Below are 14,497 nucleotides of genomic sequence, written 5' to 3' on the forward strand. Positions count from 1 at the left end.
AAAATAGAGACACCAGCCCAGGTCTGCAGATACACTGGTGCATGGGTAACAAATTCCAGGGAAAGCCGCTGCACGAGGACCCTGCTCACCTCCTCACTTCTCCCCTCCACGAGACCTGGGGACCGTGATGGTTCCTCTGTGACACAGCCCTGGGCTCCCACGCCCGGCTAGAAGCCGCCTCCAGAAATCGGCTTTAAAATGACTACTTTCTGTGACCTATCATTTTATTCCCTTTAATGGCCAACAGCTGGCTACTCTCCAGGACCCTCATCTAATTAGCATACATACAGAACCCATTTCTGTGCACTGACAGCCCTCCCTATCCTCCTCCTTGGCAAGCAAGGCGAGAAGGAGGCAGACCTCATTAAAATTCACCTCTGGGCAAATCCCTGGAATGCCTGCTTTCACCCTCTCTAACAGAACTATGCCCAAAGGCTGTAACGCGGTTCTTGACACCTAACAACAAGGGGAAAAGCTGAATATACAAAGTCACAATCCAGCAAAAACCTTTTTGTGCCTCTTTTTATGGTACTTTGAGATAAACTACAAATGATTTGAACTGTGAGTCCAGGGAGCTCGAGTAGAATAAACACATTTTCAAAAATGCATTTTACATTTTTAATAGATTTTTAAAATAGAACTCTAGCTGTTCTTATTAATAGTATGGATGTACCCTCCAAACTTAATGCAATCACCAAAATTTCTCTTTAGATCCAGAAACATATTTTACCTTCTTAAAGAACTACCTACAGTTTTCCTCCACTAAGCTACTAAAAAATATAGTCCCTGCCTTTGCAAGTTTTTAAAAACATGGTATGTGTATGCTAGCAGATGAAAAGATGTTTATAAATACATTTTCACCCTTGATTTTGGAAATATTACAGAGAAATATTTAAGAGGAAAGGATTCGTTATAAGGTAGACCAAATCCAGCTCTGCCCATTATTAGCTGTATGACGTTAGACAAATGATTAACCTCTTCAACTCGGTTTCCATTTCTGAAAAAAAAAAGTTACTATGAGGATTACAGGAGATGATCTCTGTCAAGTGCTTTTCTCAGAGCTGGCTTCATGGGAAGCACTAAATTAAAGATATTTTTTTCAAGTAACTGAGAGTCTGAAAACTTATTTAATTAATTAAAAATTTCTCGAGGTTCTCAAACTGATAAAACACAGTAAGTAGGAAGAGTCTACATATATTGGCTCCAAGGCGGCTTGTAAACTAGGACCTGTGTGACATTTTCAAAGTGAAATCTATTTTCATTGCCTACTGCAATGAGCTCTTAGTAGGACTTGATTATATACATTGGTGCATGGCTGGTCAATTCAGTGACTTTCACTGCATACCTGTTAGCTTTCTGATGGCGTTAATTGATGAAACTGAACAGAGAGCCTTAGTTCATCAATACAATTAGATGGGGACTCAAAGTAAAAGGATGCAGATTTTGTTCCCTCATTTGGGGTCACCTGGCTGTAAGTAAAGCCCAGGACAGACAAGGCAGAAGTTGACCTTCCCAAAGACACTAGGGTGTCTGGCATCGATGGCCACCTCTGGACATGAAAATAATTGATACGGACCTCTATCAGTCTGCTCTAATGCAGGCTGAGACATAGGTTTCATTTTTTCCCAAGAATTTGGGTCACAGTGAGTTTACTTGTGAAAGATAGCAGTAAAAACATCAGTGAGGTCTGGCAGGCTAACAGTGTCCTGATAATTCTTGATCCGGCATGGGGATTAACACTGTTGAATATTAAAGTAATCTGTAAAGTAATCGTTAATTGTTTTAATAATTTTAGGCCAACTTTTTATTCTGAAAAAAATCTCAAATCCACAGAAAAGTTGCTAGAAGGGTACAGAGTGACTGAATATATTCATTGCAAAAAAGTTACGTATATATATGTAATATTACACACACACACATACACACATTTTAGAAAACCATTTGAGAATAAGCTGTAGACATCAGGATAATTTATCTCTAAATCTGCAGTGTGTATTTCTAACAAGGAAGCCATGTTTCTAAATTAATGAAAATAATAATCACACAGGAAATTTAACATTGATACAGAGCTATTCCCAATATTACTTGGTAATTAATAAGGTCCTTTATCCCAGTTTCTTTTCTTTCTTTCCTTTTTTATTCCTTTTTTTTTTAAAGGATCCAAGATCCATTTAATAATGTTCACTCACTGCATTTAGCTGTCAGGTCTCTTTAGCCTAGAAGAATTCCTTAGCCTTTTTTTTTTTTTTTTTTTTTTTTTTTTAGTTTTGCTTGTTTTCCTTGAGGTTGCTAATTTAGAAGAGCCCAAGACTGTTGTTTTGCTAAATAGGCCTGGATTTGATTTCCTTGACTGTTGCCTCATGATTAGCTTTAGGTTAAATATTTTTGGCAGGAACACTACCCACCTAACATGTCCTTCCAAGTGCATCGTAAGAGGTGACATGATACTGGGTTGTCTCTCTACTGGAGATGCTAAGTTTCATCCCTTGGGGAAGGGAGTGTTTGCCAGATTTCTCCAATAACAGTACCTTTCTTCCCTCTATAAGGAATAAGTAAATGTTACAGAGGAACCTGAAAATATCCTATCACCCAACATTTCACTCACTGATCTGCCATCCATCCACTTCTGATTCTTGACTGAACCGATCTTGTTGACAATTTTCTTTTTTTTTTTTTTTAAAGATTTTATTTATTTATTTGAGAGAGAGACAGTGAGAGAGAGCATGAGTGAGGAGAAGGTCAGAGAGAGAAGCAGACTCCCCGTGGAGCTGGGAGCCCGATGCAGGACTTGATCTCGGGACCCCGGGATCATGACCTGGGCCGAAGGCAGTCGTCCAACCAACTGAGCCACTCAGGCTTCCCTTGTTGACAATTTTCTATCATCAATGCTGTATTTGTTATTTGGTGTTATTCTGCCAGGAAAAGCTTTTCCTTCTCCTATCACCCTTAAAAAAAATTTTTTTAAATGTTTCATTAGTGTGGACTCATGGATTCACTTTTTTAATGTAAAGTATAGTTCTCTATTCTGTCATCATTCCTTGTGCTGCTCACACTGTTGCAAGTACTGCCAATAGAGGCTCCTGTGAATTCTCTCCTGTGTTTTTTGAGGTCTTTCAGTTTTTGAATACTTTTATATTTTTTGTCACTAAGTATTTCATTCGCATTAACCTTTAAATTGACTTCTGAAGAAACAGTGGCAAAGAACACAATAGTGAGTTTGAGTAGGCAACAGCGGATCCCTGTTTCCATAAATCTAGAAAGTTCTGATGATAGCCTCATTAATTCCAGGCCTATAAAGGTATTAAGTGAAGAGCAACTAAAGCTTTCTCCCTCTAAAAGAGAGAGGCAGTAGGGCAGTACAGGAAGAATTATAACTGTAGTGATTATCTTTTGTCTGCATATCACAGTTCACAAGTACTTTCACACTTAACCTTACACATCACCATCAGTGAGCAAGGGAGGTTCTAGCCAGGTGTCATCAGCGAGATGGAATGCTAGAGAGCTGGGATGTAAATTCACGTACTCCTGAGCTCATGTGCATTTCACACCAGATTAGGTACTGGGCTTATCCCAGAAGGTTTGCATAGCACACCCGGGGTCTCTGGTGGGGTGAGGGGTGAAGTAGACTCACATCAGACAACAGAGGCCGCCACCCTAGAGGGGAATGTCCATTTGGGCCCCAGTCCCAATCTTGTCCAGAGAAGAGGGGAAGATATGAGCGACATGTATGAGCGACAGCTTCCCCGCGCCCCCTCCTTGTTTTACACTCCACCCTGTCAGTCCACCTCGACCAGACGATCTAGTGACAGGAAGGCACATTTTCCTTAGTTCACTATTTCCAGATTCGGGCCCAGAAAGGAAAAAAGAATAAAGGGAGAAAGAAGCACAAGAAGGATGAAGATAAAAAAAGAAAGTGAGAGGACTTTTGGGGAAGATGATGGAGCAGGAGGACCCTAAGCTCACATTGTCCCGTGAATAAAAGATACCACTCCTATCAGTGTAAATAACCCAGAAAGCAAGCCGAAGACTGCCAGAATGAATTCCACAACTAAAGGCGAGAAGAGGCCACATGGAAGAGGGTAAGAAGGACAGAGACGCAATGGGGAGCTAAACGGACAGCAGGACCATCTGTGGGGGGGAGGGACCTGCAGGTGCAGAGGCGGTGAGCGACAGACCCTCAGTCACGGAGCCTGCAGGGGAAGACAAATCCTTATAAACATTTGGCTCTGAAAATCAGAGGAGCTGAATTCCTTGAGTTCTTACAACCACCAGGTCTTCAAACCTGGAACTTTATTTGATTTGGGGAGAGCCAGGAGGATGAGAGGAAGCTGAGTCCCTACCCTTAAAGAGACAGCCAAAAAACCCCAGCCCCACAGAGAAGCAATGGTTTGAAAAACACATGGGCTATATGGGAGGGAGATTTGTTTATTAATCTCAAAGTATGTGCTGGAGAGACAGGATCCTTGGGAGACCTCTCCAGGAACAAAGGGCCTGGCAGGCACCATGTACCTGCCTCCCCGACATGGTATAAACACACAGTTGCCTGCAGGAACCAGCACAGCCCCCATGCTCAATACCTAACTTGCTTACACTATGCCCCAACCCCCAAGATTTGGCAGCTCCACCCCATCCAGGCAGGCCTGCCCAGCACTGCAGATCCCCTCCCCCAGGGAACCAGAGCAAAATCTACTAACAGGGCACCTCCCAACCCATGCACCTTGTGGATCCTCCCCATCCAATATGCTCTTCGCCAGAACCTATCTAAGGTGGTGCCACAAGTCTGGTAGTGTGTAAGCAGCCCCCACTGGGGCTAGCACCACTCTAAAGTGACTCCTAAAGGGACAGGGAAAGAGAGCCACACACATCAGCTTCTCAGGGGACAACACAAGGAAAAGTGCCCTGTAGTTCAGGGCTACTGGATCTCTGGCGAATATCTGATCTGACTCAACCTAGGCCCAAGGGGCCCCTGACTGGCCCACCAAGGCCACAGGGAAAAAACCCTGCCCACAAAAGGCAGAGAGAGCCATTGCAGACAACTGGATTGAAGAAAAAAAGCAACTCAGCCTCAAGGGTAGGGTGCATGTAATACTCATAGGAGACACCCATGAAACATCAGATTCTGGTGAACAGGGAACATTGCACTGAATGGAATGACAGGACCTCTTCTTCATAAAGCCACTACTTTCAGGAGCAGGAGATATAGCTGAATTTCCTAACAAAGAGAAACAGACACAGAGAGTTCGACAAAATGAGGAGACAGAGGAATATGTCCCACATGAAAGATCAGGACAAAACTACAGCAAAAGAACTAAACAAAACAGAATAAGTCATCTGCCTGATAGACAATTTAAAGTAATTTTCATAAAGATACTTACAGAGCTTGATAAGAGTGGATGATATGAGTGAGACCCTTAACAAAAGATAGAAAACAGAATCAATCGGAAATTAAAAGCTCAATAAATGAAATTTAAAATACACTTGATGGAATAGATAGTAAACTAGAGGAAGCAGAAGAAAGGATCAAGGACCTGGAGGACAGAGTAATGGAGAAGAGAGAAAAAAAACTATGCAAAATGGGAACAGATATAGGAAACTCAGCAACACCATCAAGCATAATAAATTCTCATTCTAGGGATCCCAGAAGGAGACGAGAGAGAAAATTTAGTTGAAAAAATAATAGCTGGAAATTTGTCTGAATCTATGGAAGGAAACAGAAATCCAGACCAAAGTGGCACAGAGATTCCCCAATAAAATCAAAGGAAGTCCACACCAAGACGTTTAGTAATTAAAATGGCAAAAAGTAGTGACAGAGAATTTTAAAAGCAGCAGGAGAAAAGAAAACCTACATACAAGGGAAACCCCATAAGATTATCAGTGGATTTTTCAGCAGAAACTTTGCAGGCAAGGAGAGAGTGGCATGATATATTCAAAGTGCTGAGAGGAAAAAAGTCTGCAGCCAAAAATATTCTATCCAGCAAGGCTATCATTCAGAACAGAAGCAGAGCTAGAGTTTACGGGAAAAAACAAAAGTTAAAGGAATTCACGACCATGAAACCAGCCCTACATGAAATGTTACAGGGGACTCCCTGAGAGGAAAGAAAAAACTATAAGTAAGAGGAAATAAAAAAAATAAAATCAGTCAAGGAACTCACAAAATAAAAGTATAGAAATTATGATACAATATTCTTAAAACAAGGGGAGGAGAGGAGTAAAGATTGGGTTCAAACTTAAATGACCATCACCTTACTATAGACTCCTATATACAGAAGATGGTAACAACAAATCAAAAATCAGTAATAGATATATAAAAATTAATGAGAAAGAAATCCAAGTATAACACTAAAGACAGCTCACTTGTGGGGACAGAAGAGAGCAAGAGAAGAAAGGTATAGGGAAGAACTACAAAAACAATCATAAAAGAAGTAACAAAATGGCAATAAGCACGCACCTACCAATACTCACTTTAAATGTAAATGTACTAAAAGCTCCAGTCAAAAGACTTAGGATAACAGAATGGATTTAAAAAACAAGACCCATTTATATGCTGGCTACAAGAGCTATATGCTGCACACACAGACACATGCAGACTGAAAGTGAAGGGATGGAGAATCATTTATCTTGCAAACAGATGTCAAAAGAAAGTGAGGGTGGCAAAACTAATAGAGGACAAAGTAGACTTTAAAAAAAATTTTTTTAAATTTATTTGACAGACAGAGATCACAAGTAGGCAGAGAGGCAGGCAGAGAGAAAGGAAGGAAAGCAGGCTCCCTGCTGAGGAGAGAGCCTGATGCGGGGCTCAATCCCAGAACCCTGGGATCATGATGTGAGCCAAAAGCAGAGGCTTTAACCCACTGAGCCACCCAGGCCCCCCTAAAACAAAGACTGTAACAAGAGACAAAGAAGGACTCTATGTAACAGTAAAAGGAATCATCTAAGAAGACATAACAATTTTAAGTATTTATATACTCAACACGGGAGCATCCAGTTACACAAAGCTGTTAATAACAACCATAAAGAAAGTAATCAACAGTGATACAATAATGGTAGGGGACTTGAAAACCCCACTTACATCAGTAGACAGATCATTGTACCAGAACATCAGCAAGGAAACAGTGCCTTTGAATGACACATTGGACCAGATGGATTTAACAGATACATTTGGGACATTCCATCCTAAAACAACAGAATAACACATTCTTTTAAAATATACATGGAACATTCCACAAGACAGAGCACATGTTAGGCCACAAAACAAGTCTCCACAAATTCAGAAAGACTGAAGTCGTACCATGTACCTTTTCTAACCATAACACTATGAAACCTGAAATCAACCACAAGAAAAAATCTGGGAAGAACACAAACACATGGAGGTTAAATAACATATTACAAAACAATGAATGGGTCAACCAAGAAATCAAAGAAGTGAAAAAAAATTAGAAAATGAAAATAAAAACACAGGGCGCCTGGGTGGCTCAGTGGGTTAAGCTGCTACCTTCGGCTCAGGTCATGATCTCAAGGTCCTGGGATCGAGTCCCGCATCGGGCTCTCTGCTCAGCAGGGAGCCTGCTTCCCTTCCTCTCTCTCTGCCTGCCTCTCCATCTACTTGTGATTTCTCTCTGTCAAATAAATAAATAAAAATCTTAAAAAAAAAAAAGAAAATAAAAACACAATGGCCCAAAGCCTTTGAGACGTAGCAAAAGTACTCCTAAAAGGGAAGTTTATAGTAATGCAGACCTACCTCAAGAAGCAAGACAAATCTCTAACAACCTAACCTTATACTGAAAGACCCACGGATCCCCTTACCCAAGAATCCAACACTGCCACTGGATGCAATCAGCAAGAGGTTCTTTATTGTTACGCAGGCGCCTGCGGGTGGTCAGCGCGCGCCTGCGGGTGGTCAGCAGCTCCTGCTAGCTGAGCACACCTGGCTGGGGTGGTGCAGGATTTTTATAGACAGGTGCAAACAAGTTTTGGGTGGGACGCAACTGATTGGTTGACAGTTAGAACTTTTGAAAAAGGCATATGTGGAGTTTGCTGATTGGCTTTGGGGACCCGCTCGCGCGCAAGAGAGAGGCGGGAAGGGGGAACAAGCTGATTGGTTCTGAGGGCCCGCGCGCAGGAGGAGAGAGGCAGGGAGGGGGAACAAGAAGGGGGAAGGTAGGAATGCCATCATGGCGTCTTCTATTATTTCTATAAGCCAAACAGTTACAGAAGGGCAAAAGAGCAATTAATCACGCAATTAATAACCTAATCTACGCCTAAAAGCCAGCGGTTCACAGAAAAGCAAACAAGCGGTTAGTTATCCTATCTATCTTCCAGGGGAGGGGACTTTCCAGGGCAGGGGTCTTTCATTCCCCCCTTTTTCTTTATCATGGATAGAATCTTCTATCCATTTGTCTTGTTCTTGCATGTCCTGCCCTTCCATTGAGCTAGTCCGGGGCTCTGTTTGTTTGAGGAGTTGGTATTGCTGTGTCAGTACCATAGTCTGAACAACAGACAGGCGATCTTTAATGAACTGTACTAGCCTGTTTAAGACACAAGGACCATAAGTTAGAATTAATAACAGAATGATGAGAGGGCCCGTTATAGATGACAACAAAGTAGTAAGCCAAGGCAATCTGTTGAACCAGTTTTCGCGGTGGAGAAGGGTGGAGAGGGGTGCAAGGCATTAGCCCCTTCTCCATCCTCAACCAGCCTCCTGCTCCTTCATTTCCCCCTGAACAATCTTGACCCTGAAATCTTTAAGGGGGTTGAAGGTGGAAGGTCTCATCTTCTGTAACTTCTTCGTGCTGAATAGGGGCGTAGAGCTGTCCCTGCCTGCTTGGGTCAATATTGATCAGGGTAGGAACATAAGGGAGTTACAAAGGTGGAGGCAGCTGAATCCAGCGCTGACAGTGAAGAGGCGTCCTTGCGCGCGACAAGGATCGTCTGTCGTGGCGAAGTCATTGTAGCAATGGAGTCTCGGCACCAAGTAGAGAAACATGGAACAAAGCAACATATTAAGATTAATAAGGCGATAAGAATGAAAAGCCCGAAAAAGATTCGGCCATAGTCCTCCTTCAAATTAGGAACTTAACCATTTACTGAGAGAGAAGGATCTTGTAGGGCCTTAATCTGGGTGTTCATATCCTTTATTATTCCTGTGACATTTTTGTGATAGTCTGGGATGTATACGCAACATTCTGTCTTGATAATTGCACATGTGCCACCCTGGGCTGCTGTAAGGACATCTAAAGCCATCCTATTTTGTAGGACTTCCCTGCGTGTCTGTGACACTTCGGTATTAAGTAGGGAGATGCCATTTAGTGAATCACTGAGTGCCTCTGTAGTATATTTATTAAGGGCTTCTACATGCCACATGACATCCTCTAGTCCCGCAGATGGAACAAAGATGGATGCTAAGTGATCACACCATTTAAAAACAAATCGTGTCCATCTTTGTTTCAAGTTGGGGAGATTAGCTGGAGTTGTAATGGTTTTAGTAATGCGCCCATGGATCCAGGCAAATCCTAAAGTACAGCGACCTATCCACCCTGGAGGAAGCCAGGGCCACAGGTTGGTTCCATATATCCAGTGGGTTCCGTTTGGAGCTGGCCATCTGATGCCAGGTCACCTTGCCCAATCAGTAGCAAACCAGTCAGTAGCCTGGAGTACTATTATTTGGGAACACATTTCTAATGATCCATCCTAGACATCATGTGTTATTTGCCCAAGTACCACTCATATGATTCTTGTTCCCAGCATAAAACTGCCTTCTGACTGAGCTGTCCAATCATGGGTGTAAGACACAGATGTGTATCCCAGATTTGATATATGCCATCCTTAGTATAGCGATGAGGAGGGTTTTGGAACTTAGGCCCATATTGGATTGGGGAGTTATGGCTTGATAGCGATCCCCTTTCCTTCCAAATAGCTCCATGGGCATGTAGTACCAGGAAAGCATATTTGGAGTCAGTATATATGTTAATTCTTAGGCTTTGGCAATTGCAAAGTGCTAGTGAGCACTATGGCACACCTAGCTTTTCTTATTTTTTTTCTATGAAAACTACTGTCATCAGAAAACCAACTGTCATTCATATTTTTAACAGGGGCATCTTAAATCTGGACAAATAGAGTAAGCAAGATCAATAACTTTTGAACATTTTTGCTCTATAGAGAAAGAAGTACAGTGGTTAGGTTCGGGCATACAGGTAACTAGGTTTAAAGTTTGACAAGTTTTATTTCTGGCATATCTGTTAATGTAGCCCAGTATTTAATAAGTTGGCCTCCATCATCCATTGGTGGCCTTTGGCTTCTAAGACAAATCTGGACCTGATGTGAAGTCATTACAGTCAGGGACTGTTCCATAGTGAGCTTTGAGGCTCCTTTATAGGAGGGCTGTTCCATGCTTAGCTAAAGCATCTGTTTGCAATTGCACCTCAACAGAGGTGGCCTCTAGGATAAATATGACTAAGGGATGAAACCAATAAGACGACCTTTGAGTGGTCCAGCCTTAACAATATCCTGATTACAGAGGATCATTGTCAAGTGGGAGAAAACTTGTCAAAAGATAAGGGGAGTCCCTCATGGATCATCCAATCCACTCATAAAGAAAGTAGGGTCATCCATTATCTCCACAAGTCCATAGTTAATCCTATGGAGTGCGGTATGCTGGCTTTTAGACAATTTCATTATTCCAGTTATTTCATCATGTGCCGTGGGGTCTGCTAATATCCCCACAAAACAGTAAGATTGACTAAAGAAGCGATTGTACAACTTCTCTGAAGTTTACCTCAAATTGTTTAGCTTAGGTAAACATTTAAAGACAATCAAATCTAGAATTTAACATTCATAAAGGTGTGTTACTAAAACAATTTTTCTCTCTAAAATAACCCTCATTTCCAGAGATAGCCAAATCAGGACTAATTCACTTGTGAAACAAGTCCAGTTTTAACAAACTTGGCCTAATTATTTACATAAGCTCAGCAAGAACAGTGACTGTGATCAATAGATCTTTTAGAATCTGCTTTGCTGGAACTTTGTATAAGGAATCTCTAGGTTGAACTTTTAGTAGCCTCTCCGGGCCAGAAGCCAAGCCCTGTACTTGCCGTGAGGCATGCCTGCAATGCCTTTGGGCGAATTCCTCTTCCCGAGACTGCACCTACCAAGGAGTGACATTCTTTACTCACCTGGTGGGGCTGCTGGGAACTCTGTAAGCAAGGTATCAGGCCAACAGTCCCAAGGGGCTTTACGGCTCCAGGTTTCATAAAGTCAACCTTAGTTCCTTAAAGCTGTCTGGTCATATCTGAGTCTATGCATGTCTTTCTCAAATATGACATTCCAGTCAAAGCCTTGGTAAAATAACCAGTTTCCAATTCTTTCCTGTTACAAGGAGAACAGATTCTTATTGAACTTATGCAAATGACTGATTGCCATGGAAGAAAGAATACTTACTAAGACCTTTTGGTTTCAGAGGGTTCAGATAGAGAGAAAATTTGAATGCCTTGAGCACTTTTACAAATGAGCACTTTTACATCTCTATAAGTTACAGATAACTAGGAGGGAGTATCCCTAGTCTGTAAGAGCAAACAGTAGAGAGAACCAGCAATGTTTAAAGACAAAACATTAAGGGACACAACACTATAATCTTTTAGTCCCATGTTACTAAATCTGGTGAATGCGGCTTTAGTCAGTTTTGGAAATTCTTACCCATTTCAGTTTTAGGATTTTCAAGCATATCAAATATCTGTAGAAGTCCTTTATAGGAATCTCCTTGAAGATAAAACTCATTTTACAAGAGAATTAAAACAATTATAAATGACGAAAACTCAGAATGGATATGGTTAGAGCTAAAGAGACACAGGAGTTTACAATTTAGCTGCAAGGAAATCAGGTTATTTCTGTGATACATAACATTTCCATAATTACAGTATCAAGCGATGATCTCTCAAAACGTTAAAACTTTAGGAAGTGCGTAGAATCTCTAGAATAGTTATAGCATTTTCCCAAATGTAACCCAAGGTTTATCATTGGTTCAGTAGTACTTCATGAGCAACTTCACATACCAAGGAAAAGCCTGAGTTAAAGAGATTTACAACTTAAATCTTGTCAACATTTGCTAAAATCTTAGAAAGTTTTAAAGCACATGCCTAAATATAATTAGGGATGTTAAACACCTGATAAAACTGAACATAGAAACTCGTTTTTCTGGGCAGGCAAAGAGAAAACCATTTACATTTTCTTAACAGCAGATCAATTGATCTAAGAAAACATTGTCCTTTTGAACAGAGAATTTCAGTCTTGTACCAATGTACCTTTAAAACCCATTCATTTCAATCTTAATCCATTCTTGACCATAGATAAAATTCCTTTTCTGAAGATTTCCCTTCACAAACCTTCTACAACTTTCCTTTGCATTCAGGTTTTGTCCCAAGCCATTTCCTTCTAAACAACCATTTCATTTAGGACAAAATTATCTTTCTTTACCTTCAACAAAATATATTCCCATTCCTTAAATCTTTCCTACATATCTCCTATGTTCCTACATACAGAGTTTTCTTTTATTTCCATGAATCTTAGTTACACTAAGCAGAACTTTGTATTCTTAGAAACACCTTTAGTTATTAACCAATTGTGAACTGTTACAACAGAATTCTTCAGGTGGCAAATTTATGAATCAGTTAAGTGGAAAACAAGCTTACCAGCAGATTTAAATACTCTTAGTTTCTTTGCAGTAAGAAGTCAAAAGCACAAACCTACATTCAGTAATTTATGACTTAGCATTTTATCCTGTTTGGTTAAGACCTAGATGTCCACAATTCAATTCCATTTGTCATCCAAGCAAAACTTTAAAACTTTCAGGTTACCAAAGACTTTGAAAGCTACTTCAGCAATTACCCATTAGAACTTTGAGACAGACAATTAACCATCAGTTTTGTCATTTCTTTGCTAACAAATTTTAACAAGTAACACAAGCTTATTTGACCTTCAGTAAATTTTGAAGTTTCACATTTACTGCTGATAACTTAAAAGACACATCTTATCTTAATTAAACCAACAAACTTAACTTGGTTCCAATACTGATTTGCGTTCCACCTGGGCCCACTCCGCTTTGAATGTTTACCTGAGACATGCGTGGGAAGATCTGGAGTGGGGAGTGTTAGATCCAGGGGGGGCTCTTCTTGCTCCTTGACAGTGAAAAGAGAAGGAGCTGTGGTGCATGATCTAGAGGCCAGTCATGCAGGCTGCACACATGTTGGTACAGAAACACGTAAGGGGGAAACAGAAGAAACAAAGTGCTACCAGGAGGCAGAGAAAAGATTACCAGTTTTAGAGCTCATAAGCCCCAACAGAGGAGCAGAGGCCATGCTTTCCCACCAGCAAGGGGGGAGGGGTTAGGCAGTCCAAGTCAGGCCAGAGAACACAAGGAAACTTCCCCAAAACAAAGAGAGTTTCGGCAGCTGCTTGGGAATATTCCTTATAGTCTCTGTCTCGAGTTAGACCAACCCCAGTTGGCTCCAGTAATAGCCATTTACATGGGAACTGAGTGAGGGAGAAGCCCCCCACATCTATTAGGAGAAACAGAGAGAAATAAAGCCAGAGTCCCCTTAAACAGAATGTAACCTTCATGACCAGTACAAGGAACATATATCCACATTTAAAGACATAACATGGAGACATGCATGAAGACATACATTGTTGGCCTCCATTCGGAGTCAAAGAAAACACCAAGGACAATAAGCAAGACACACAAAACAATTAACAAGAAGGCGCTGCGCGATTTCGGTACAAAACCGAAAATACAAATTCAACCGGCCTAGGGGAACCACGAGGTCTCCCTTTGGCGGACAGAACCAGCCCAGGGGAACCACGAGGTCTCCCTGTGGCGGACAGAACCAGCCCAGGGGAACCAAAAGGCTCCTCTGCGGCGGACAGAACCAGCCCAGGGGAACCAAAAGGCTCCTCTGCGGCGGACAGAACCAGCCCAGGGGAACCAAAAGGCTCCTCTGCGGCGGACAGAACCAGCCCAGGGGAACCAAAAGGCTCCTCTGTGGTGGACAGATCCCTGGGGCGTCCCCCAGGGTGGCAGGGGAGAAGTCCGAGTTCGTCAACTCCTTCTCAAGCTGCCTACAGAATACAGAGCAACAACGCGCGCTGTTGTACAGTCCTATTCTGCTACCCGCAGAACAGGCAGAACAGAGGCCTCACAAGACGAGAGACAAACAAGAGCACGAAACAGGAGACAAGAATGCTGGCCAGCTTACCTCCCGGTGGGAGTCAGTTGGATCCATGGGCAGGAGTCCGATGATCTCGGTGGGACCTCCAAATGAAAGACCCACGGATCCCCTTACCCAAGAATCCAACACTGCCACTGGATGCAATCAGCAAGAGGTTCTTTATTGTTACGCAGGCGCCTGCGGGTGGTCAGCGCGCGCCTGCGGGTGGTCAGCAGCTCCTGCTAGCTGAGCACACCTGGCTGGGGTGGTGCAGGATTTTTATAGACAGGTGCAAACAAGTT

General features: G+C 42.0%; 1 protein-coding gene and 1 long non-coding RNA gene across 2 annotated transcripts in view; both read right to left on the reverse strand.

The window, feature by feature from the left end:
- PLD5 (phospholipase D family member 5) overlaps nucleotides 1-14,497 on the reverse strand; it is a 328,471-nt gene that overhangs the window by 122,520 nt on the left and 191,454 nt on the right. The gene's annotated exons all lie outside the window — the stretch shown is intronic.
- LOC309849844 lies at nucleotides 8,341-14,458 on the reverse strand. Its single transcript, XR_014303939.1, has 3 exons — nucleotides 14,244-14,458; nucleotides 13,103-13,223; nucleotides 8,341-8,525 (listed from the first exon to the last, which is right to left on the reverse strand). It is a non-coding gene; the product is annotated as an uncharacterized lncRNA (long non-coding RNA).

This window comes from Mustela nivalis, assembly GCF_964662115.1.
Source record: "Mustela nivalis genome assembly, chromosome: 16".
Classification (NCBI taxonomy): Eukaryota; Metazoa; Chordata; class Mammalia; order Carnivora; family Mustelidae; genus Mustela; species Mustela nivalis.